The sequence below is a fragment of the Cnephaeus nilssonii genome (assembly GCF_951640355.1).
Source record: "Cnephaeus nilssonii genome assembly, chromosome: 21".
NCBI classification, from domain to species: domain Eukaryota; kingdom Metazoa; phylum Chordata; class Mammalia; order Chiroptera; family Vespertilionidae; genus Cnephaeus; species Cnephaeus nilssonii.
The window spans coordinates 6,187,160-6,210,367 of NC_137092.1; positions in this window are offsets into that span (position 1 = coordinate 6,187,160).

A 23,208-nucleotide genomic window follows, 5' to 3' on the forward strand; every position below is an offset into this window, starting at 1 on the left:
CAGCCTGTGGACTGAAGGGTCCCAGGTTCGATTCCGGTCAAGGCCATGTACCTTGGTGGCGGGCACATCCCCAGTAGAAGGTGTGCAGGAGGCAGCTCATCGATGTTTCTCTCTATCTCTCTCCCTTCTTCTCTGTAAAAAATCAATAAAATATATTTTTTAAAAATGGGCCATGCCCACGGATGAGGGGTATTTGAAAAGCACTTATGTTTCAGTGGATGGGATGAGCTGTGTTAACTTAAGAGACGGTTAGCATTGTGACACTGTTCAGAAGCCGCAGTCCGGACTTGTGGGTTATATCACCGAAGTGAGGGAAGGCTCCTGACGCCCGGACTGAACGGGCCAGAGGCTGGGGCTGAGCAGACAGACTTGGAGATCGCTACCCCCTTCCCAGACTTAGCAGTTCCCCCTGGCACTCTCCCTCTCAAACAGGCCAACTTGCATGCCGAGACGGCATTGCCAGCCGAACTATGCAAGTGTTTTATGCTGGCTAATTGCTTAATCCATCCCTTTAATAAGAGGACCTACTATGTGGCAGACGGCCCCCGGTTCACCCTCCGGTTGGATGGGTGGCTGGAGTTGCCCCTGGGAGGGTTCTGTCCCAGGACCATGCAAGTCAGGCCACGTAGAGGAGCCCGTGCCGTCCCCTCTCACATCACTGCTGCAGACTCTTCTCTTGAGCCATCCGTGGTCTGGGACGCGTTTGATGGGGCAGGTGCAGCGAAAATGCCAAAAAACAAAACACCTCGGTGACTGAGTTTTTCCTCTTAGGAGGGCTGAGAGGTCCGGAGGACCACAGGACCTCGCTGTGCAGACAACAGACAAGAGCGCTAGCTGACCCAGCCCTTCCCGTGTGCCAGGCACTACCTCACGGGGCCTGTGTGCACTGATTCTTAGACGTCTCATAGCGACCTCAGGAAGTGGGCGCAGTTCTCCCCGCTTTACAGAGAAAGAGACGGAGCCACAGTAGGGAGCCGGCTGCCCAGGGTGGACACAGCCATTTGGTGGCAGGACCAGGACCTGCGTTCAGATCCAGGGTCTCCCAGGCCTTCTACAGCTAACGCCAGGCGGCTGACACCACGCTGGTCCTGGGTGGAGTCCCGCGGCTGCCTTCCTGATCGCCAAGCGGCAGTTTCTGGAGACCCACGCGGCGCCCAGCTGCGGTGGCCCTGCAGTAGGTGGAGAGTGGGGTCTGCGGAGAGAGACGGAATGAAGCAGCGCGCCTAACACCTGAGAGGTTTTATGACCCCCCGGCACAGCCAGATGTGAGGCAGAGCTTAGAGAGAATTTGCAAGTTCACCATTCACACTGTTTAATAACCCGTTGGGGTTGCAATGGCGCTTGGCACTGATGGATTGTCCATGGACCGGACGAGACGAACTGACCAGATGATCCAGAACATTCTAGGTCCTGTCATGAAAAAAAAACAAAAAACAACACACAAAAAGAAAATCTCTGTGCCCACGGAGAAAGAATTACTTTTAAAATGGAAATGACACCGGCTGGTTGTTTCTATGCAAGTGTTTCACGCTGGCTAATGGCTTAATCCATCCTTTTAATAAGAGGACCTACTACGTGACGGGCTTGTGCTGGCCCTGGGATGCAGCAGAGAGCAAGACAGACGGACCCCTGTCTTCACGGAGCGTGCACTCTGCTGGGACGGCGGAGTCTCCTCCGTGTGAGTGCAGTCATCATTTGGACGTGAGGGAGAAGAGCGGAGTTCGGACTTCTCGCCTCCACTGTACGGTCAGTTCTTTTTTAAAATATATATATATATTTTATTGATTTTTTTGCAGAGAGGAAGGGGAAGGGATAGGGAGTTAGAAACATCGATGAGAGAGAGACATCGATCAGCTGCCTCCTGTACACCCCCCACTGGGGATGTGCCCACAACCAAGGTACATGCCCTTGACCGGAATCGAACCTGGGACCCCCCAGTCCGCAGGCCGACGCTCTATCCACTGAGCCACACCGGTCAGGGCGGTACGGCCCGTTCTTGAATCTGGACCCTTCTGTCCCTACGAGCGCTTTTTGTTTCCAGTTCCCTCGGCCTGCACCCCAGGAAGGCGTATGCCCTCTCTTCCCCCAGCGGAGAGCCGGAAGGGGTCGGGCCAGCGGGAGAGGCGTGACCTCACCTCTGACATTTGTTCGACACACACAAAACTTCCTTCCAGACAACAGCTCCGCTGCTTTTGTTTCCTTCCAAGGGAAGACAGTCAGGATCGCCCTGGCCCTGTTTCGACTCTGAACCCTACATGGATCCCATGAAAGTTCTGGGTTTGGGAGCAAAGTGGGTTGTTTCTCATTAGCGACACTCTTCCGGGAAGGTCAGGCTCGGGAATGGTAAATAAACGTGCAGATCCGGTGCCTCCTCCTCAGCCGTGATACTTAAAGAAAGAAAGGAGGAGGCTGCAGGAGAAGGCTCTGGGCTGTGGACACCCAGAATCCCTGCCTGTGACTCTCCCCGTCCAGGCCGAAGTCTGTGCCTCCGAGTAAGATGTCTGGAAAGCGAGGGACCCGTTTCTCTGCTTCTGCTGATTTCATCCGTCCCGCTGGGGAGGCACTTACGTCTGTGCCTCACCTTCCCCCCTGGAAAACCGAGGGGAGCGGTTCTGTAGTTCAGCTTCGCCGGAGCGACCCAGACAGTGTTTGTTCAGACATTTCTTGAGCCTGGCTCCACCCTGAGCCTCTCCTCCTCTCTGCCCACCTCCCTGGGGCTGAGAGGTGACGCTCCGCCTGGGACTGGCAGCACCCCGAGGGCGGGTTTGCCCGTATCTGCCTCGCTCGCGGCCTTGGTGTGGCATCTGTAACTGGTTCTGGGGCGAGTGCCCGCATGGACCAGATGTCATTTTGGGGGGGGGGGGCGGGGGGGAGTCTTTGATGAACTCATGCTTTGTGTAAAACAGAAGGGACCAGGTTGAAATTTCTTGGCAATTTTAACACTTTGATCAATTAATCTTATGTGTTCGTTTATTCACCAATCCTTTACCGAGTGCTGGCCATGTGCTAGCCGGGGCTGCACCGTGAGGGGAGTCGGACAGGACCCCTCACTCTCAGGGCTTTGCCGGGCTAGCCAGAGAGCACAGAACGTCGTGAGGCCGTGCGACAGGCACCTGTCCAGGCCTTGGGTAGGGCCAATGCTTCCAGATTGAATCCATGGAATGCTTCCAAGCTGAGGGGTGCGGGGTTAGCCAGGGGAAGGCGTGCGGAGGGGCAGGGAGAGAGGGCATTCCAGAGAGGACAGCCCGGAGGTGAGAGAGAAGAAGCCGGGCTTGGGGAACTGGGCTTTGCTGAGTGTTGCTGGAGCCTGGGTGGGAGGAGGGTTGGGGTTGGGCCAGGAGGAAGGGAGACAGTGGTGTCCACAGGAGTCAAGGGAAACGCCAGGGGGAGGGCAGGTGGCTCCACAGGCATCGGTCCATGTCTGCCCACCCGGCTCTGGGTTCTCCAGTGGGGGGCAGGGAGGAGGAAGCCCAGGCCCGAGCGGTCCCCCTCCTCTAAGGGGGAACCCAGGCCCAGCCCGGCAGGCAGGTCTGAGGAAACCAGGAATATAACGGCTGTTGCCGGGAGCGGAGAGGGGGAGCGTTGAGTGCACAGGCCTGTGGGAGCCTGTGATGCGGGCCTGGTGGGGACCTGGGTGGGTGCCCGCAGGGCTTGCCGGAGCTGAGCTTTGGCTCTTGCGGGGAAGCCGGCCAGGGCCCCGGCTGACCTCACTTCAGCAGGAAATCCATTGGTTCCAGTGTGCCGATTCCAGATTGGTTATTTTCCAGGGCTAACAAGTATGTAATTATCACATGTGGGGCCCTTCTAAAGAAATGCAAGCACACACCGCTGAACACCCTGAGAATGGGAGTGGGACCCAGGGTGGGACCCAGCCCAGAGTTCTGGAAGGTGCTCCCCACCATGTCACAGACACGTCCGTCCGGTCCAGTGTTTCTCCCACGTTGGAGGAAGACAGTTAGGCCTGAACTTGACAAGGGACCAGGAGACAAGCAAGTGAAGGGGGGGGAGCGGCTCTGCCCACGCCTCTGGGGTCTCCAGCGGTGAGGTGGGGGGATGGGTAATAATGATGATACCCACCCCTGACAGAACACCTCCGGCATGCCAGGCCAACACCATCTCACTTCATCTTCCCAGTGTTATTGAGTCCGTATTTACAGTCCCGTTTCACAGAAGAAGAAGCTGAGCTTGGTCTGTGTATTAGCCACCTAACGCTGTGTAACAAAGCACCCCCAAACTTAGCGGCTTCAAACTAAGTCCGTGGCTGTGGTCCCAGGAATCCAGGAGCAGAATGGCTTAGTGGTCTGTCTTGGGGTGTCCCAGGACCCCACGCCGGATCTTGGCCGGGCTAGTTTTCGGAAGGCTTGGCCTGGGCTGCAGGACCTGCCTCCCAGGGGCTCGCTCACATGGTTGGCAGGTTGGTGTTGGCTGCTGATGGCAGTTCCTCCCCAGGGCTGCTTGCATGTCCTCCCAACCCGGCAGCTGGCTTCCCCCTCAGCGAAGGGTCCAGGAGACCGAGGTGGCAGCTGCCATGCCTTTTAGGACGTAGGCCTCGGAACTCACATGCCCTTTACGTCTGCCATGTTCTACTGGTCACGCATAGATCGCACGTACAAGATCCCACAAGCATGGCTCCTCGGGGGGCCATCCCGGAGGCTGCTGCCATAGGCTGATTCAGAGAGCTGCCCAGGCCCCAGCGGGCTGTGCTCAGCTGGGAGTCTCACCCCGGACTCCAGAGGTGAGGCTCAGATGGCGAGTGGCGGGTCCCAGGAGAGGCTGTGTTGATGGGTGAAGAAGAGGACCTGAGGGGCATGGCGGGGCGTCTGGCGGGCAAGTGGCAAAGCCCACCGGGCCGTGAGAACCACCCTGTCTGTCCCGAGGAAGACTGAGGAGGTCCCGGACGGGGGCAAGCCGTGCCCTGGATTTCCTGCGCCCCGAGTGCTGGGCTGTCACAGCAGGCACGCTCCTCCGGGCTTCCTCAGCACAGTGAGCTGATCTTGGGGCTCCACGGGGCTCATCGTTCGTGCGGGTGAAGGAAGGAAGCGGACGCACCTGTTCTCTGAGGAGGGCGTGACAGCCCCTGTTCGCGTTGTTGGAGGCTTAGCACAGTGACCCCTGACCTTAGGCCTCGAGCTGACCGACGGGGGAGGAGGCGGTGCTGAGAGCCCGCTGTACGTTAGGTCCGCACCAGCCACTGTCCGTTTTAAAAGTTCACCTGATCGGCTCAGGAGGTGGCTGTGTTATTTCTACTTCACAGATGAGGAGGCAGAGCTCAGAGAAATGAAGTCGCCCACGGTCCCTCACTCCTACACGATGGAGCCAGGAGGGGCTCCCGCCAGGGGCCTCGCCCGCTGGCTCCGTCCCCAGCGTGTCTCGCTGCCTGTCTCCAGGGGATCTGAGCACTCGGGGCAGAGTCTGTGCTGGGCAGAATGGGGCCCCCCTCACTCCAAAGCTGGGGTAGACCCTTCCTCCTAGGCTTTCTTCTTCTGGGGACACGAGATTGGGACACGTGGACAGCTACGCAGTAGCACGCTGTTTGCGAGTGTGAGACAGGCTGCCCCTGCCGAGGGACAGACACCTGCCCCTGCTGAGGGACAGACACGCAGGAGGGGCTGGTGCTCTCCAAGGTCACTTCCAGGTGGAGGAGAAAACCCCTGGGTGGTCGTGCACAGCCCCAGGGACCACGGGAGAGGGCCACTCCCAGTCACAGGGACATCGTGGAGCTCCGAGCTGGAGCCGAGAGCATGGGACAGGCCAGCAGCATGCGGGCAGGTGGAGAGGAGGTGGCGGCCGAGCCCGGCCACGTGGACAGGACCTCCGTGCAGGGCGCGTGGCTGCCTCCAGCGGAGGGTTTTGTGAAGGAGCCGCAGACTTGTCGCTGGGGGCTGGGCAGGCCCGGGGTGTGCAGGTGCGGAAAGCGGAGGCACTTTCCTTGGGCAGTGGGGCACCCCGAGAGTGTGGAGAAGCAGCGGAGCAGAGCCTGGCCCCTCAGGAGGGCTCCGTGGACGATAGCATTATTCCTGCTGCACTTCGGCAGCAAAATGAGAGCTGTGCTTGGGAAGAGAATTTTGGTCGCTTGAGCAGAATAATGGTAGTGATAATACCTAACGTTTATTGAGCACTTACGATAGGCCTGGCCCTCTCAGTACATTAGCTTACTTAATTCTAACTTCCTTTTGAGGGAGGTGCCGTTATCTCCATTTCACAGATGAGAGCACCAGGGCACAGAGAGAATAAGTGACTCGCCCGAGGCAGCCAGGGGACCTGGGAGAAGGGGACACAGTCATGTGAGACAGTGGTCCAGGGGGCACGAGGTAGCCCGGGGACCTGGGAGAAGGGGCCTGGCTGCTGGCTCTGGTCCCTCCGAGAGGATGGGCCACCCCGAGGGGCCTGGCTGAGAGGCCTCAGGTGGGGCTGGAGGTAGAGAGCCCGGCCCGGAATTGGCCTGGTTCCTGGGAGGCAAGCAGGGTGCTTGGGGGGGGGGGGGCGGGCAGGGGAGAAGACCAGCCCTGTGTGTCTTGAGTCCACCTGTGGAGATTATGAAACGCTCCGTCCCTTTAAATGGGGGGGGAGGCTCAGTGGTTGAGCTTCAACCTATGAACCAGGAGGTCACCGTTCGATTCCCGGTCAGGGCACAGGCCCGGGTTGCAGGCTCGGTCCCCAGTGTGTGGAGGCAGCTGATCAATGATTCTCTCTCACCATTGATGTTTCTGTCTCTTTTTCCCTCTCCCTTCCTCTCTCTGAAATCAATAAAAATATATTTAAAAAAGTAAATAAATGGGTGGGAGGGCCCAAGCCCTCAGCTTGCAAAGGAGGTGGCTCTCTCCACAAAGGTCCCCAACTTTGGGATGGAGGTGACGGTGATGATCTGAGAAGCAGCCCCTGCTTCGCGGGCAGGGCCCCACGGCGGCCGGGGTGCTGGAGGGGGAGCGGAGGCTGGTGAGTCTGCCGCGGGAGCCCGAGCCCCGTTGGTGGCGTGTGAACATAGCGTGTGCATGTGTGGACTTCGTGTGGCTCGGTCTCCCCGCTCGGAAGCCTCAAAGCCCTGCATCTGCTTTGGGGGGGGCCCCCCCGGCAGCCTCCGGAGGCAAGCCCTGGGCTTTGCGGGGTCCGCACAGGGAGGGGGGCGTGACTCCGTCTGGGGAAAAGCAGTGCTGTAGGCACATTCACGCCAGATCCGTTGGACAAGGAGACCGGATACTTTGCTGTTTGATAAACTTCGTAAAACGGCGGAGCTGAGTGGTCTCGCTGCCGCCTGAATGTAAGTGCTCTAAGAACCCATGCCAAGAAGATAAATAAGGCCCTGGCTCCCAGGGAGGGGCTGAAACAAATGTGCGGGGAGAGGGACATCAAAGTCGGGCGCGTTTCCCTGACGGCCAGGGATTCCGTGTGTGGCGAAGTGTGTGCGTGCCCATGTGTGTGCAGCGGGACAAGTGTTTGGCAGACACCAGGCCACATCGAGGGGCCTGGAGATGGCCCCTGGGCTCCTGCCAGCCGCTCGGAAGGCGGCCCGCGGCTCAGCAGGCCTGCCTGGGGCTGAGCGCGGAGTAGGCCCAGCCCTGCTTGGTACAAAGGAACAGCCGTCCTCAGCACTGGGGAAGCTTCGGGCCCCGCCGTCATGAGCTGGGCTTAACCCCAAGTGGGACGATCGCCCCGAGGGGTCAGGAGTCCCTCAGTGGCGGGGTGACCAGCCCCTGAAAGGGTGACTCAGTACTGATGACGGGGGGGGGGGGGGGGGAACAGGCTGGAGTGTCAAACATCAGCCCTCTCCGCCTTGGTGTGGGGGAGATACAGGGACATGGAGATAGGAGGGTAGCTCAGGGTGCGGCTTCAACCTCATTTCGTCCAAAGGCTCTCACAGTACGGCCCCCACGCCAGCATCAGAGCGTCAAGAAACTGGTTAGAGCCTGGCCGGCGTGGCTCAGTGGCTGAGCATCAAGCTATGAACCAGGAGGTCACAGTTCGATTCCCCGTCAGAGCCCATGCCCAGGTTGCAGGCTTCATCCCCAGTGGGGGGCGTGCAGGAGGCAGCTGATCAATGATTCTCTCTCATCATTGATGTTTCTCTCTCTCCCTTCCTCTCTGAAATCAATAAAAACATATTTTTTTAAAAAAAGAGAGAGCCGAAACCGGTTTGGCTCAGTGGATAGAGCGTCGGCCTGCGGACTCAAGGGTCCCAGGTTCGATTCCGGTCAAGGGCATGTACCTTGGTTGCGGGCACATCCCCAGTAGGGGGTGTGCAGGAGGCAGCTGATCGATGTTTCTCTCTCATCGATGTTTCTAACTGTCTATCCCTCTCTCTTCCTCTCTGTAAAAAAAAAAAAAAAAGAGAGAGAGAGAGAAACTTGTTAGGAAGGCAAATTATTGACCCTGCCCCAGACCCACTAAGTTTGAAGCTCTGGGTGGGGCCCAGCAATCTTTGTTTTTACAACATTTTCCCGGGTGTCTGATGCCGTTTGAGAGCCGCTGATCTGGGCTGTCATCTTCATTGTGAAGTGAGGGAATGGAGATGGGTGGTACGGGGAGGGGGGGGCGGTTTACCAAGAACATACAGCTAATTAGGACCCGGCTACGTTTCTCTTCACCCACGTGGTCTCAGCTAATTCTTTTGCAAATAGCACGGGGGGGGGGGGGGGGGATTTTAATGAATCTTTTTCTTGGAGGTAATTGCTATGTGTTTATATATTTTCCATTTGTTAGGAAGCTGTTTAGATCAGCAGTGTTGCTGGGGCCCAAACCACAGGAGTCTTTGCTGTAAAGTTCAGGCTCAGGGAAGCGGACACTCCAGGTCGGCCTGAGCGCAGGCAGCCAGGCCACCATCCCCCAGACACCCCCAAGTCACCAGCACCTTCTCCCCCTGTCTGTCCCCAGATGCTGTCCCTAAAAATACGCCACCAACCCCACGGGCTTGCTTAGGGCGGGTGTTTGCTCCAGAATCCCTCCCTCCAGGGTGGACGGGCAGGGCTGGTTTCGCCCACGGGCCCTCCTGCCTCGGAGACCTGCCTCTCCTTCCGGGCCCAGTGGCTCGGTGCGCCCAGCGTGTTTCCAATATTGCATCAGCGTTTCCCCAGCGGAGGAACGCTTTCATGGGGCAGACTTGTTCCCTGGAAGGGAAACATGTGAGAGCAAGTTGCCCTCCACCAGGGCCATCTGGTCACCTCTGGGGCTCCCATCCCTGAACTCCGGAGAAGGGCAGTCCCCCAGCCCCGTGGTGTGCGGAGTGAGGGGCCCTGGAGACTTCTGGGTGAGTGACTCCTCGAAAGGGCAGCACGAGGAGAGCCCAGAGGCCTGAGCAGGCCACACCAGTTCTGTGGTCTGACTTTCCTAAAACGGAAGGAGCCAGCTTGCTTTGTCCAGGGTGGACAGGGCCTCACTGAGGGTTTGGCTGGGAGGAGAGGGGAGGAGAGCCTACATGGAGAGGGTTGGCAAGAGGGTTGGGGGAGAACCTGGCAGGACAGGGCCCCCCGGCCCCTCTGGGCAGAGTCCTCCCTGGCCCCAAACTGTCCTAAAGGAATCCTCTGCCCTCCTGGGAACTGGGTGTCCCTTTCTGAGCCCTGAAATCGCCCCCTTCGGGGAGCTGGGACACCTGGGATAGTGCGTTTCATTTGGGAACACCTCCGGCCCCATCAAGGGTCCTAACCTGCCGTTAAATAATTAAAGTTAATTAACGGTTATTTCATTAATTTTCGAGCATTTCACAAAGCCCTGGAGATAATTGGAGTTCCCCTGGAGTGTTGCAAAACCAGGTTTGGGAATCTCCGATCCAGAGACCTTGGGCACCGGATGGATGGCGGAGACAAAGGAGGAACGGAGGGAGGGGGAGACCGCTTTCTGTTTTCTCTGGCCCCGGGATTCTGGCCGCTGTCATGGCTGATTCCCATCTGATGTGCGGAGAACGGAGAGAGAAAGAGGCCGGCGCCTCCCGGGGTCACCCCACCCGCCAAGGGCAGCGTCACCCCAGGAAGAGACACCCTGTTCCCAGCCTCCTTCCCCTGCTCCACCAAAGCCCAGTGGGATCGCAGGCCGTTCGCCTTGAGGAATGCGGAGCTGCTGATTTGAGTTTGGCCCCAGAACAAGCCTCCTGCGCGGGAAGATTTTGTACTAAGTTCATCATTGAGTCGTGGCGTGGGTGTGGGGGCTGCCGAGGGGGAACCCGGGTTTGCAGCTTCCTCTCCGCTCCACGCCCTGCGTTGCAGAGAGCGGAAAGAGGGGATGTGCGTGCGGGGCGAGCTGGAGTTGCGGGTGGAGGTCTGCGGATGGGGGTCTGCGCGCAGCGTCGCTGGACACTGTGCCCGGAGCCCGAGTCCCGCCCGCGCGCCCTCGCCAGCCCGCGGAGATGGTCCGCCGCCCTGGCCCAGGGGTCCGCTCCCAAAATAGCGATACGGTCGAAAGAGAAAAAAGCTTTCAAAGTTGAATGCCAACATCAAACCTCCGTACAACGATCAAAGGGAACAGGCGCTCGGTTTCTCCCCAAATCTCTGAGCGCCCGGAGAGCTGAGCCCGCGCCCTCCCCACCCGGCGCGTTCTTCTCTCCAGCGGGGTCTGACCCCGCCGAGCGCGCACAGGCGGAGCGGCCGCCAGGCGGGCGGACTGGGGGCCTGTGCGCCGGCAGCAGCGCGTAGGTCCCCGGCCGGCCGGGCCGTCGGAAGAGCGGGGCGCAGAGAGGGAGGTGGTGGCCGAGGAGACGCCATAGCTGGGACCCCGCGCGATGGACCGAGGAGGACCCGACAGGAGGCCAGGTCAGGGGGGATGCCGGCCGCCCGGACCCCGCGCCCTGGCCCCCATCGGTGGTCTGTGTGACGCTGGCTCCCGCGCCTTCCCCGCTCCTGCGCGCCGCGGGCGTCCGCTTTCGTTTTCTCTGGCCCTTTCTCGGTTCCATTTTTCCATAAACGTACGCGGGGGCTTTCCTTTTCGGTTCCCGAGTCTTCCAAGGTGGATGACTCCGTTTGCAGCTGCATGCTGGTGCTGCCTGACCACCGTTACAGGTACAGGTCGGGAGGAAGGTTCCCCGGGTTGGCAGCGAGGCGTGCGAATCGCCATCTAACAGCCTTCCAGGCTCCTTGCCACCAGGAGGAACGGGGATGAAGATCTACCCTCACATCTTAAGGATAAATATAGAGGACTTGATTAGGAGCAAAATGATAGCCTCTTTCTCTCACCCCACATAAAAAGGAACTGTAAATTTCGGACGTATTCTGTATCAGTTTTATGTGCTGTAGCATTCCCCCCCTCAGGACATAAATTTCCATGTCTGTGCAGCCTGCTCACAAGGTGGAACCACATGTCTGTTTTGAGTGTCTGTGTGTGCTGCCGGCCGGCTATGGGGCCACGATAGCCTAGCCGGCTCGTGGTGACAGACGCTGGGAGAGGGTCCCTGGATGGGCATGGATGGGGGGGGGGGTCATTTGCGTGTGGACACCTTGGGGCGGGGGAGTACCTTAGGACTCACATGGGTAAATGAACCAGCCAAGGGGATGTCACTTCATATGTAGTCGGAAATTACAGGCAATTCACAAGCAGGAAAGGGCAAGAAAATGAAAGAGAGGTCAAGGAAAAGAGAAATATTGAGCGAGAGAGGGGGGAGAGAGAGAGACACACACAGAGAGAGAGAGAGAGAGAGAGAGAGAGAGAGAGAGAGAGAGAGAGAGAAGATACAGAGCTGAAAGACACCAAAAAGGGGGTGGAAATGTCACAAAGAGATTCTGAGGGAAAGAGAAAAAGGAAAGAGCACACTGCCAGGAAAAGAAATGTCGGAAAGAGCACACTGCCAGGAAAAGAAATGTCTACGGAGAGGTGGAAGGAGAGGAAGAGAGACAGGAGAAAGAGTGGCTCAGAAAGATGGAGAAGGGGACAAAGCTCCCACTGCGGGCGGGTGGGGAGGAGGAGATGGAAGTCCTGGGAGCTGGGAGCCTTCAGGCTCGGCGCCTCCCCAGGGCCTGGCTTCTCGGATTTCCCCCATCGCCGGGGAAAGCCCGGGGAGCCTTTGTGGGCTCCGTTTGTTTGCGCCAGACCCGGATCTGGTGATGCCCTTGATTTGGTTTTTAAACAGCGGGCTTGCAGCCTCTGGGCCGGGCCGGGGGTCTGCTCGCCGTCCTTAAACCTGCAGATTGGATTGCATTTCGGCCACTTTGATGGCCCTGTAATTGTCTCCCAGTTTTCCAATTTCCAATTCCCTCCGCCCGGCTGGGGGTGGAGAAGGGACTTTAAAGACGCCTTTGATAACGTCTCACGGTTACAGATTTCCATAACAATTTTCTTTACCAGATCGTTATGTCTGATGCAGCCCCAGATGTCCCGGGGAGGAGAAGGGAGCCAGTCCCCGCCGCCGTGGCAGCCCGGCCGGCGCTGGAGACAGGCGTGGGGAGGCACACTCCAGGGCGGCGGGACCCAGGACCCTCTGCCTGCCTCCAGCTCTTCCTGGGCCACACGTTCGGATTCCTCCGCGGGCCCAGGGACCCCATCCTCTGCACCCAGCTCTGGCACAAGTGGGGCCCTGCCCGTCTCCCCTCCACCCACACGGCCCTGTTCTGAGTCCCTCCCGTGCTCTCTGCTCCGTGACAGTCTGTGGAGTCGATAAACCGCGCTAATGTCTTAGTAGGGCAAATCAATTCCAGGTGCCCCTCCTGCAGGATTTCAGCAGGCTCTTCTGGAGACACCGCGTCCCCAGGAGCATCGGCGACGTCCCTTCTCTCGCGCACACAGTCGCTGAATGTTGCTGTGTGAGGGCACAGGGGTGGGTGCAAAAGGCAACCCAATGCGCCCCACCCTTGGAGAATGCAGCCCCGGCCTCCCGGCGGAAATGAAGCGTGTATGCAAATAGCTCGGCCCGAGGCTGAGTGAGTGTGAGGAATGGGGGAGAGGTGTAATAAAGCGGGGTAATAAAGCGGCTGCCCAGCGTTCCTAGCAGCAAGAGGACGCTGGCTGTGACATCTGGGAAAGCTTCATGGAGGAGGTAGTGCCTGTTGGCGGTCCTGGGGCACCCGCGGGGTTAGACTGCGTGGTCACGGGGGGATCAATGGTAGTGCTTTCCATTCATTCCCTCTTGGTGACCCCAGCCCGAGAGGACAGGGCCTGGAGCCCGAGACTAAGCCCTCTCAGCTGATGGAGGAGACTTTGGAGGCAGAGGTGTCCTCTCCCCAAATCTGACCTGGAACAAGTACCTCTCATTCAATTCATTTCACCCAACATTCCTTGAGCCGGGGCACCGAACTGGGCAGTGTGCTGTGTGTGTGTGTGTGTGTGTTGGGGGCGGGGGGATGGAGGAGACAGATTCCTCCTCCTGGTACATCGTCTACAGGAATTCTGGGGTGTAACTTACTAGGGGCTGCTGGGCAGTGAAGGGGCCATGCAGGCAGCAGCCAGCCCCGTCCCTGCAGCCCTGCAGCTGGGGCAGTTGCACTTTTTAGGTACCGGCTTCCATGTGACATTTCCTCTGGAAGACAAGGGGGTGGGGCTCTTAAAAAGAAAGAAACCCCCGGGTCAGAGGGGCCTGTGCTCATGAAAAATGGCTAAAGGAAAACTGACTGGGAGCGTGAGAATGCGTCGGGAACCAAAGACTGTGATTAGGCCCTAAGCCCACCCTGAGCACGGCCTCTCGATTCCAGGAGATCCCCAGGTCCCTCCTGCCTGTCCTGTCTGTGGCCGTGGGTAGAGCATCGGGTCCCAGGCTGGCGTGTCCTCCCGTGTTCTCTTCCCGCATCCTGCTTTTCCCCCCACCCCCAGCTGGTTAGGAGTGACTGGGTTCCAGCTGTTCCCAGAACACTCAGGGACCCTATCCTAATGACACCCCAAACCAGGTTCCAAAGGTGGGGTGTCAGAAATCCCACCCCATTTTTTTTTTTATATTCCATGATTGCAGTATGACCAGCTGCCACCAGGGGGCAGGACAGAAGCGTGGGGCTCTGATCGCTGAGGGCCAGGCTGATGCTGGTGGTGTCTACGGAAAGTGTGGGGAGCCCCCTCTAAGTACGGCCTTGCAGGTAGGGCGAGGGGGCGTGCGTGCGGCCCTGCCCGCAAGAAGCTCACGGTCTCGTGTGACTTCCACCACACAGTTCCTTACTCCTTAAGTAGGCAGCCATGTCTGTTGGGTTGTGCTAGAACCCCAGCCTCTTCCAGCAGCCCTCTCCCTTCCAAGCAGTCCCTGCTGGGCCCCAGCTGCCTGGCGTCCGCTCAGGGTCCCCACTGGCTTCTCCAGCTGCAAGGGACCAAGGCCAAGGGGGCCTCAGGCTTGGCTCTGCCTCACCTTGGTGACCCCAGACACACAGGGCACACTGACTATTGTGGGCTCCCTGCAGGCAAGGCCCCGGGACAGCGGGGTCCTGGAGCCGGAGGCTGAGACCTCTCAGCCAGGGGAAAGCAAGCTGCTCCTGTGCCCCTTATCTCCAGGGCCACCCAGAGGCCCGCCGCTCAAAGACCCGTGTGCACGTGTGTGCGCTGTGGAGTGGTGTGGGCGAGGGGCTCGGCATTCACGGGTGGCCGAGGTGTCCCCACCTGCACCCCGCCCTCAACACCTTAGCCCCTCCATGGAGGAGGATGAAGCACCTGTCCACTCAGGGCCCTGTGCCAGGCGCAGTGGGAGGTGGAGCCGGAAACTGGACATGGGACTCCACCGCGGAGGATGGAGGGAGGACAGGAAAGAGCTTTCCAGAAACATGCCCAGAGGCGCTGAGCAGTGGGCTGGCCCGGCAGGCAGGCAGGCGGCAGAGGCAGCGAGGATTCCAGGGGTTTGAGCTGTGGCTGGGGTGGGGGGTTGGGGGAGTGTGTCTGTCATCTCACTGCTGAGCCCCAGTGCCTGGCACCGAGTAGGCATTTCTTTCTTAAAAAAAAATTATTTTAATGAATTCATTTTTAAAAATTCTCACCCAAAGATACCTTTCATTGATTTGTTTAGAGAGAGTGGGAGAGGGAAAGACAGAGAGAAGTATTTTTTTAATATATATATATATTTATTGATTTTAGAGAGGAAGGGAGAGGGAGAGATAGAAACATCAATGATGAGAGAGAATCATTGGCTGCTTCCTGCACACCCCACAATGGGGATCGAGCCCACAACCCAGGCATGTGCCCTTGACCGGAATCAAACTCGGGACTTTCAGTCTGTAGGCCAATGCTCTATCCACTGAACTGGCTAGGACCAGAGAGAAATATTGATGTGAGAGAAACACATCGATTGGTTGCCTCCTGCATGCGCCCCAACCAGGGTCCGGGCTAGGAAGGAGCCTGCAACCTACATACGTCCCCTTGACTGGAATGGAACCTGAGACCTTTCCGTCCGCAGGCTGGTGCTCTATCCACTGAGCCAATCCGGCTAGGGCCCAAGTAGGCATTTCATCACTATATGTCGACTGAGTGGAGGCGGTCGGAGAAGTAAGGTGTTCACACAGGTGCTGGGCTGAGCCTGGGACAGTGGAGGGGGGTGTCTGAGTCCCATAGCTGGGTTGCTTCTTGAATGACCGCCACCCTGGGTCTCAACCTGAAGTCCTGTCTCCCCAAGCCCTTTAGCCAGACTGGCCCCCCTATCTGCTGCTCCCCCGGGAAAGCGCCGGCGCTCCCTCCTGCCCCCTCGCTCCTGTCCCCAGCAGGGACTCCTCTCCGGTCTCCCGGGCCTAGCCCTGGCCCCGCCATGACCCCCCAGCCTGACCTCCAGGGCTGCCCACTTCCCTTTCGCTCGGCCATTCCTGATAAGGAGACTCAAAACAGGCTTGGCCCTTTCACCTCTGCATATCTCTCCACGGAGCCTGCGGGTCCCCGCATCCCGGTCACGTCCTGCCAGTCCCCGGGCTTTCCCCAGGTTGCAGGCCACCAGCCCAAGGACGGTGGGGCTGCGGGGCTGCAAAGGCCACAGCCCTGGGGAGACGGCGTCCCCTGTCCTGGCCGAGGATGGCCCAGGCGCCTGCTCTCAGGACACAGAGCGGCAGACGGGATGGCCCAGCTGGCCGAGCGCTCCCCGGCATTTTGACTGACATTCTTGATGGAATTGGCCGGATGTTTCTCCTTCACAAGAGACACAGCCCAGGGCGAGACAGCTGTGCCCCCAGCCCCGTGCAGCTGGTGGTGCTGGGAGCCCCCTCCCACGCTTCCTGCTTTGGGATAACGTCGTCGGGCCGAAAAGGTCTCCAGGGAAGGGTGTGGCGGCTTCTCCGGGGGCCCCCAGAGGTCAGCAGGCTGGCATCGGAGTCCCTCTGTCCTCTGCTCCTGAGCTCCGTTCTCTGCCCGGGTCTGCGGACCCCCACGGCCACTGTCACCTGACTCGGGCGGGCAGTGCTGCCTGCGTGGGCCCCCTGAGGTCTGGTCGAGGCCAGGTGGTACGCAGGGTCCCGAGTCATGTCCAGAGCCACCATTTGGGGACATTATTGTCCAGAGCTTCCATCTCCACGCGTTAGAAGTGTGATCCAACGCAGTTGTCATTTAAAGGGCCCGCTGTGCCCAGCCGGCGTGGCTCAGTGGTTGAGCACCAACCTATGAACCAGGAGGTCACGGTTCGATTCCCGGTCAGGGCACGTGTCCGGGTTGCAGGCTCGATCCCAAGTGGGGGGCGTGCAGGAGGCAGCTGATCAATGATTCTCTCTTATCATTGATGGCTCTATCTCTCTTTCCCTCTCCCTTCCTCTCTGAAATCAAGAAAACTATATATTTTTTAAAATAACAATAGTAAAATAAAAATAAAAATAAAGGGCCTGCTGTAATGTGGGTTGATACAGAAGGCATTTCATGAATTTGCAGTGTTTGGGAGGTTCGGGGGGGGGGGGGCATCCTTGGCAACAGCATCAGTTTTGTGACCAGGAGGTGCGAGAGCTGCATGCTCAGAGCTCCCCTGTAGTGGAATCCAGTCCTGGCCAAAGAGGAAGGCTGTCCACCTGCAGCCTGCAGGGGCCGGGAGGGGAAAGGAAGTGCCCCCCGCCCTGATCTTTGGGGTGCTTGGGGTGATTATGAGCTTTGTGTATGAATACGAGGCTCAGGGCTCTTATTTTCATCCCTGCGTCTTTTATAGCCGTGTTTTATTTCAGATTTTAGTCACGTGAATAGCACCTTCCCGATTTTGGCCACATCTGAGTGCCACTTGCACCATTAACATTTTTCTTTAAATCAACTCGGGGCACGTGCATTGCACACACACACACACACACACACACAGGAATAACTTTTAAGAGGAAATTCTACATCCCTACCATAAATGGAAGCCTGGTAGCACTTGTCATAAACAGAGGAGCCGTAAAAACAAATACAATGAAGCCATAGCCGCATGGGCACGCTGCCACTGGAGCAGCCCGTGGACGCCCGGAGGCTCGGGTTTGCTTTCTGTCCTTCACCAGGGAGGCCAGCAAGCGTTAGAGGGTGTGAAAGGCCCGCGGGCCGTGTGTTTGGGGACCAGGTGCAGCGGTTACTGACAGGGCACGTCGTAATCACCTATGAAAGCGAATCGGAGAGGAAGCGCTTTCCCACCCTCTCTGCAGGGCGCCACCTGAGGCTGTGCAGGTCGCCCAGGAGCACCGAGTGGGCGCGGGCCTCTCGGCCAATGCTGACCAGGCCCTCCCCGCGCCCCTGCCTCAGACCTGCCCACCTGTGCCTTCTTCTGCCCCCAGAGAGGGCTGACCTGGAGGAGTGGCTGGGGGGGGGGGGTGAGGGGGGCAGTCCCGCTTTCTCTGATGTTGCCCAGAATATTCCAGCCTTAATGAGACGACCCTGGAGAGCCTGTTTCCACTCCGCTCCGCGGGGCCACGGGGGATTTTCCGTCATGGTTACAAGAAAAGCCCAAGCGTGGGAGCAAGCAGGGCGTCTGGTGACACTTCCGGCTGCTGACGGTCCTCTAAGGATGTGTTCGGCTCTGCCCACGTCCCTGAGTTCTAGACGCGTCTGTCCAGCTGTCCATTTGTCCTCTTGCAAACCTAGCATGTCCACGAGTTAGAAGTGGCCAAGCAAAGCAGAACTCTTGATTACCGCCCGCCAACCACCCCCCCCCCCGCCCCCCAAACCTGCTTCTCTCCCTGGTCCCCCATCTCAGCTAAAGGCACCGTCACTCTCCAGATGCTCAAGCCAAGACCCACTGGGCCACCTTCTTGCCCTTTCACCCAGATCCAACCCCTCCATTCTATTGGCTCCGCCTCCCCAAAGCATCCCAAATCCAGTGACTCCCCTAACCCTGGTGCCACCGCCCTGGTTCATGCCCCCCCTTCTCTTGCCTGGACACTGTGCCTCCGCTCCTTCCGGTTCAACAGACCAAAGTCAAGGGTTTTGAAGAGATCAATCTGATTGTACCACCCGCAGCTCAGAGTCCTCCAGTGGCTCCTCATGGCCCCCAGGGCAAAATCCAAGCTCCTCCCATGACCTGGGCCCCCGGCCCTTCCTTCCTCATCTCACACCCTCTGCCCCGGCTTTTCCTGTTGCTCCCACGCTCCATCCCACCTCAGGCCTTTGCCCCTGCTGTTCCCTCTGCCTGGAGCTCTCCCCCATCCTCACATGGCTCTGCCGCCCTCCTTTTCCTTGTTTAGATCTCCATGGCAATCCCCCCTCCCCACCCACCCACCCCCAGCAGGTCTCTGGAGCTCGCCGAGTTAGCATTTCCCCACCATTCCCTAGCTCTTTAACCTGCTCCCCGCGCCCCCCCCCCCCCCCCCCCCGAGAATGTCTTTATTTCTCTTTCACGTGTGAAGGACACGTTCACTGGATACACAATTCTAGGTGGCTGTTTTCCATTTGACACTTGAAATGTTTCTTTCCACTGCCACCTGACTGGCATGGAGTCCCAAAAGAAGTCTGATGTGCTTCTTATCCTCGTTCCACTGAAGTAAAGCGTCTTCCCTCTGCCGCCTTCCAGATTCGATGCTTGTCCTGATTTTCGGCACTTTGAAAGTGGCACGCCTGCATGTAGATTTTGGGGTACTTGTCCCGCTGGGTGTTCTCTGATGACATGTCCTTATTGGCTTATTTCTGTGCACATCGCACCTGTGTAACCCCCTCCCAGATCTGGAACTAGTCCTTGACCAGCGCCCAGGCCTCCTGGTGTCCCTTTCAGTCAGTTTCCCCTAAAATAACCCCGGGTTTAACCTCTGTCACTCACTGATATTGGGAAGGACTGTCTTTTGTTTTATCCTCTTTTTCTAAAAAAAAAAAAAAAAAAAAAAAAGTGTTACAACACCTTTCATAGTTCTTTAATGTACTTGGTTAAATGAAAAGAACATTGCATTATAATTCGTGGTCTGTTAAGATCAAATTTGGGGACCAGTAAGTTAGACAGCCCCCCTCCTCGGAATGCCTGCCTGAGTCTCCTAAGCTGAGGGAGGGGCGGGGCGGGCTACTAGGGGACGTGTCTGCGTGTTGGTGACGGTGTCAGGCCTGGGCAGGCATTTAAACCCCTGCTGATGGGTGGGTGGGTGGGTGGATGGTCTTTGTGTAGGAGTAGGATCCGTTCCTGCCCTTGAAGAGAGAGCCCTGCCCTTGTCTCCAAGGAGCTGGCTGGTGAGGTCAGATGCCTAGGCTGCCAGCCTGGTACCATGTCCCTCACCTTCTGGGGCCCCTGGCTGACTCTCACCACCCCCACCCCACACTCACTAGATGCTGGCCACCTCCACAGCCCCATCTCCATCACCTCCTGCGCCCTGTGGCCAGGCCTCGCTGCCCCGTGGCTTCCTGCCGCAGGCCCAGCCCCTCCCGCACTAACACTGGGGCTGCTCCCACCGCTGGCCTGCCTCCCTCTTCCTCCTGCCTGAGCTGGCGGCGGGGGGCGGGGGGGGGGGTGTCACTCCAGAATCCATGCTGTGGACGATGTCAGCATCCAGGACTGAGGGCTTTTATCGGGGGGAGGTAGTTCCCTCTGCGATGGGCGCTAAGGGGCATATTGGTACAACCTTGGGGTTGGGGATGTGGAGGGGGGTCCTGTGACCCTCAGACACTGCTGCCCCCTCCCTCCCCTCCCCTCACCCCACGAAGCCAGGCCGGCCACAGGCTCCCAGATTCCCTGTTTAGAGACTCAGGACTGCGCCCGCCCTGCGTGACCAGACCCCCCCTCAGCCCTACAGCTGCCCCCGCACCCGGGCCTGCTCAGAACTCAGCGACGTCTCATCCTGGCCTCCCCACTCCCGGCCCTTCCCCGGTGTCAGCGGCAATTTCCTGGCAGGCCCGGTGACAGTAGCCGGAGCCAGCCCCGGGAAACCCAATGCCGTGGTGTCGGAGCGGTGTCCCTCAGTATCTGGGGCACGGGGCTGAGACTGCACAGAGCTGGGCCGCCCTGGGGCGGGGGCTGCCACCCCACCCCCACCCCCACTGCTACTCTGTGCCTTCCACGCTGAGGGGGGCACTCCTGCCTGCTCCCGTGGCATCCGAGGACCCTGACAGGGACACCTCGTCCTGGCTTCCGGGAAAGGCGGGGAGAAGGCACCCACAGCTGGAGGCAGCGCCCCCCGGGGTGACCGTGCCCTGCTGGACAGGCACAGCCCTCCGTCCCCAGGGGTGTGAGGGCCCGGCCTGGCGGGGAGCAGATGGCTGTGGCCCCTCACTCCCCATTCTAACCAAGTGCCAGCGTTCAGAGAGGCGTCTTTTTTTACCACCCACCCCCAATTATTGATTTTATTTGTTATATTTTTGTTAATCCTCACCAGAGGATATTTCCCCATTGATTTTTAGAGAGAGTGGAAGGGAGGGGAGAGACACACAGAGAGAAACATCCATGTGAGAGACACACATCAACTGGTTGCCTCTTGCACATGTCCCAACCAGGGCCAGGGATCGAGCCTGCAACCGAGGTAGGTGCCCTTGACTGGAATCCAGCCCGGGACCCTTCAGTCTGCAGGCCAGCGCTCTATCCAAATAGGGTAGGGCCCTATTTATTGATTTTAGAGAAAGAGGAGGAGGAGAGAGCGCGGGAGAGAAACATTGATTTGTTATTCCACTCATTCATGCACTCATTTGGTTGATTCTTGCATGTGCCCTGACCAGGGATCGAACCCACAACCTTGGTGTATGGGGACCACACTCTAACAGTTCCGACTGAGCTACCCGGCCCCGGCCAGAGAGGCATGTCCATCCTGGGCCCCATCACTGGCCGGCGGTCCACGCCCCTGCCTCTGCCTCCGGGTCTGTGCAGGGCGCTCACCCTCTCTGAGCCAGCTCCCCGGGAGGCCGGGGTCTCCCCTCTCCTCTGCATCCCCCTCAGGTAACTAGGCTCTTTTCCCAGGACTGGTCCTGAGGGCGGAGACTGGCCCTCTTCTACTTAGTCTCATTGCCTCTTAACAGGCGTGGAGGCAGGAGACACACGTTAATACACAGATTGCACAGTTACAGGACAGCAGTACCGCATGGACTGTCTCCCTGGGTGGCGGCGTGTCCCCACCTGGGCAGAGCAGGGGCTAAGTCACCTTTGGCGGCATTGGATCAGGTCATCGCGACCTGCCGTGGGCGGCGGCGTGGCTCACGGTGGACGCGTGGCTCTGAGACTGGTCCCAGCCTGCGGGGCCGGGCGACGCACCCAGAGGCTGGGGACGGTGCGCAGGGGGCCACGTGTTTGGTTTGGGCTTACGTCCTGGCTGACGGGCAGTGCAGCTCTTTCCTCTTGGCTGGCAGACTTGTTGTTGTCAGAACTCTCACGAGGCAGCTGAGCGTGTGCCGCCCCTGCGCCCCCTTAGGTCTCCTGGGGCGGGGGGCAGGGGGGGGCGCACAGCTGCCTGCTCAGAGCCTGAGACTGGCGGGCCCTGCTTTCCGGAGCTCCGCCCCGCCTCACCTGAGGAATGTAGCGCTGGCTTCCCCTTAGAGCAGTGGTTCTCAACCTTCCTAACGCCGCGACCCTTTCATACAGTTCCTCATGTTGTGGTGACCCCCAACCATAAAATTATTTTCATTGCTACTTCATAACTGTGATTTTGCTATTGTTATGAATCGTAATGTAAGGATCTGTGTTTTCCGATGGTCTTAGGCGACTCTGCTAGCGGTTCCGATGGTCTTAGGCTCTCCAGCAGCGGTTCTCAAACCTGCTAGCGGTTCTGCCTTAGAGGCTGCCTGAAGGCCTGTCCCCTTCTCTCCAGAAGAGGACACGGAGGCTAAAGAGGCAGCAGTGTGCCCCGTCTAGACCCCAGAGCTCCCCGTCCCAGGCTCTGCTAACCGGCTGCAGCGTCGGAGTCCTGGACTGCGGCCCAGGCCAGCTCTCCGTGTCTCCAAATTAAACAGTGCAGGTGTGCCCCACCTTGGGGCCTTTATGGACCCATCAAAATTGCTGTTCAGCCCCGGCTGGTGTGGCTCAGTGGTTGAGCATCGACCTAGGAACTAGGAGGTCAGGGTTTGTGTCCCGGTCAGGGCACCTGCCCAGGTTGCAGGCTCGATCCCCAGTAGGGGGCGTTCGGGAGGCAGTCGGTCAAGGATTCTCTGTCATCACTGATGTCTCTCTCTCTCCCCCTCCCCCTTCCTCTCTGAAATCAATGAAAATATTTTTTTAAATTGCTTTTCATGGAAGGGATGGACAGTGGTTTGATCATTTTAATTTTGCCGAGAATAGGCTTTCTAGAAGTTCTACTTTCAAAGCGTTTTGTGACAAGGAGGAAGCCCCTCCTCTGGAAAAAATTGCTCCCTGCTGGCTTTTCTAGGCTCCGGGGTGAGGGGCTCCCTCAGCCCCTCCCTCCCCTGCTTCCCCTCCCTCCCTCCCTCCCCTCCCTCCTCCCTCCAGGTTGAGGATGGTGGCCGCTTAAAGGGAAAACCTGTCTTTGCCTCCCTCCTTCCCATCCTTTCCACCCCCGCCGCCCCCAGCCCAGGCCCCCCAGGTCCTCCCTCACAGCCCTTATCTGTCCCAGGATCTGACCCGCAGATGCACTCCACTCAGCGTGCTCCCGACCGGGATGGCAGTGCCGGCCGCCTGCCCCGGGGCCAGCTCCGGCCCGCTCTCCCCCCTTGAAGAGCCCCCGTGGCTTGAAGCTGATTAAAACAAACATAGCTCATATTTTTGTTCTTAATCCAATTCTGCACTGGGCTGGGGTCGGGCGGGAGGATAGGATGACAGAGCACATTCCTGGCTGTGTTAGGGGGGAGAGGCAGCCCAGGTATGGCCCAGAGGCCCCCAGGGGCGGGGAGCCCCCAGGGGCGGGGAGCTCCCAGGGGTCCCAGCCGGTGCTGTGTGACAATGGCCGATGGGCCCTCCCTGAGCAAGGCTCAGCTGCTCCCAGGGCAAGAGGGAGGGCCGTTCCCCAGGGCCTTCCCAGCGGGGCCAGGGGCTCCAATGAAGGCCTTTATTCT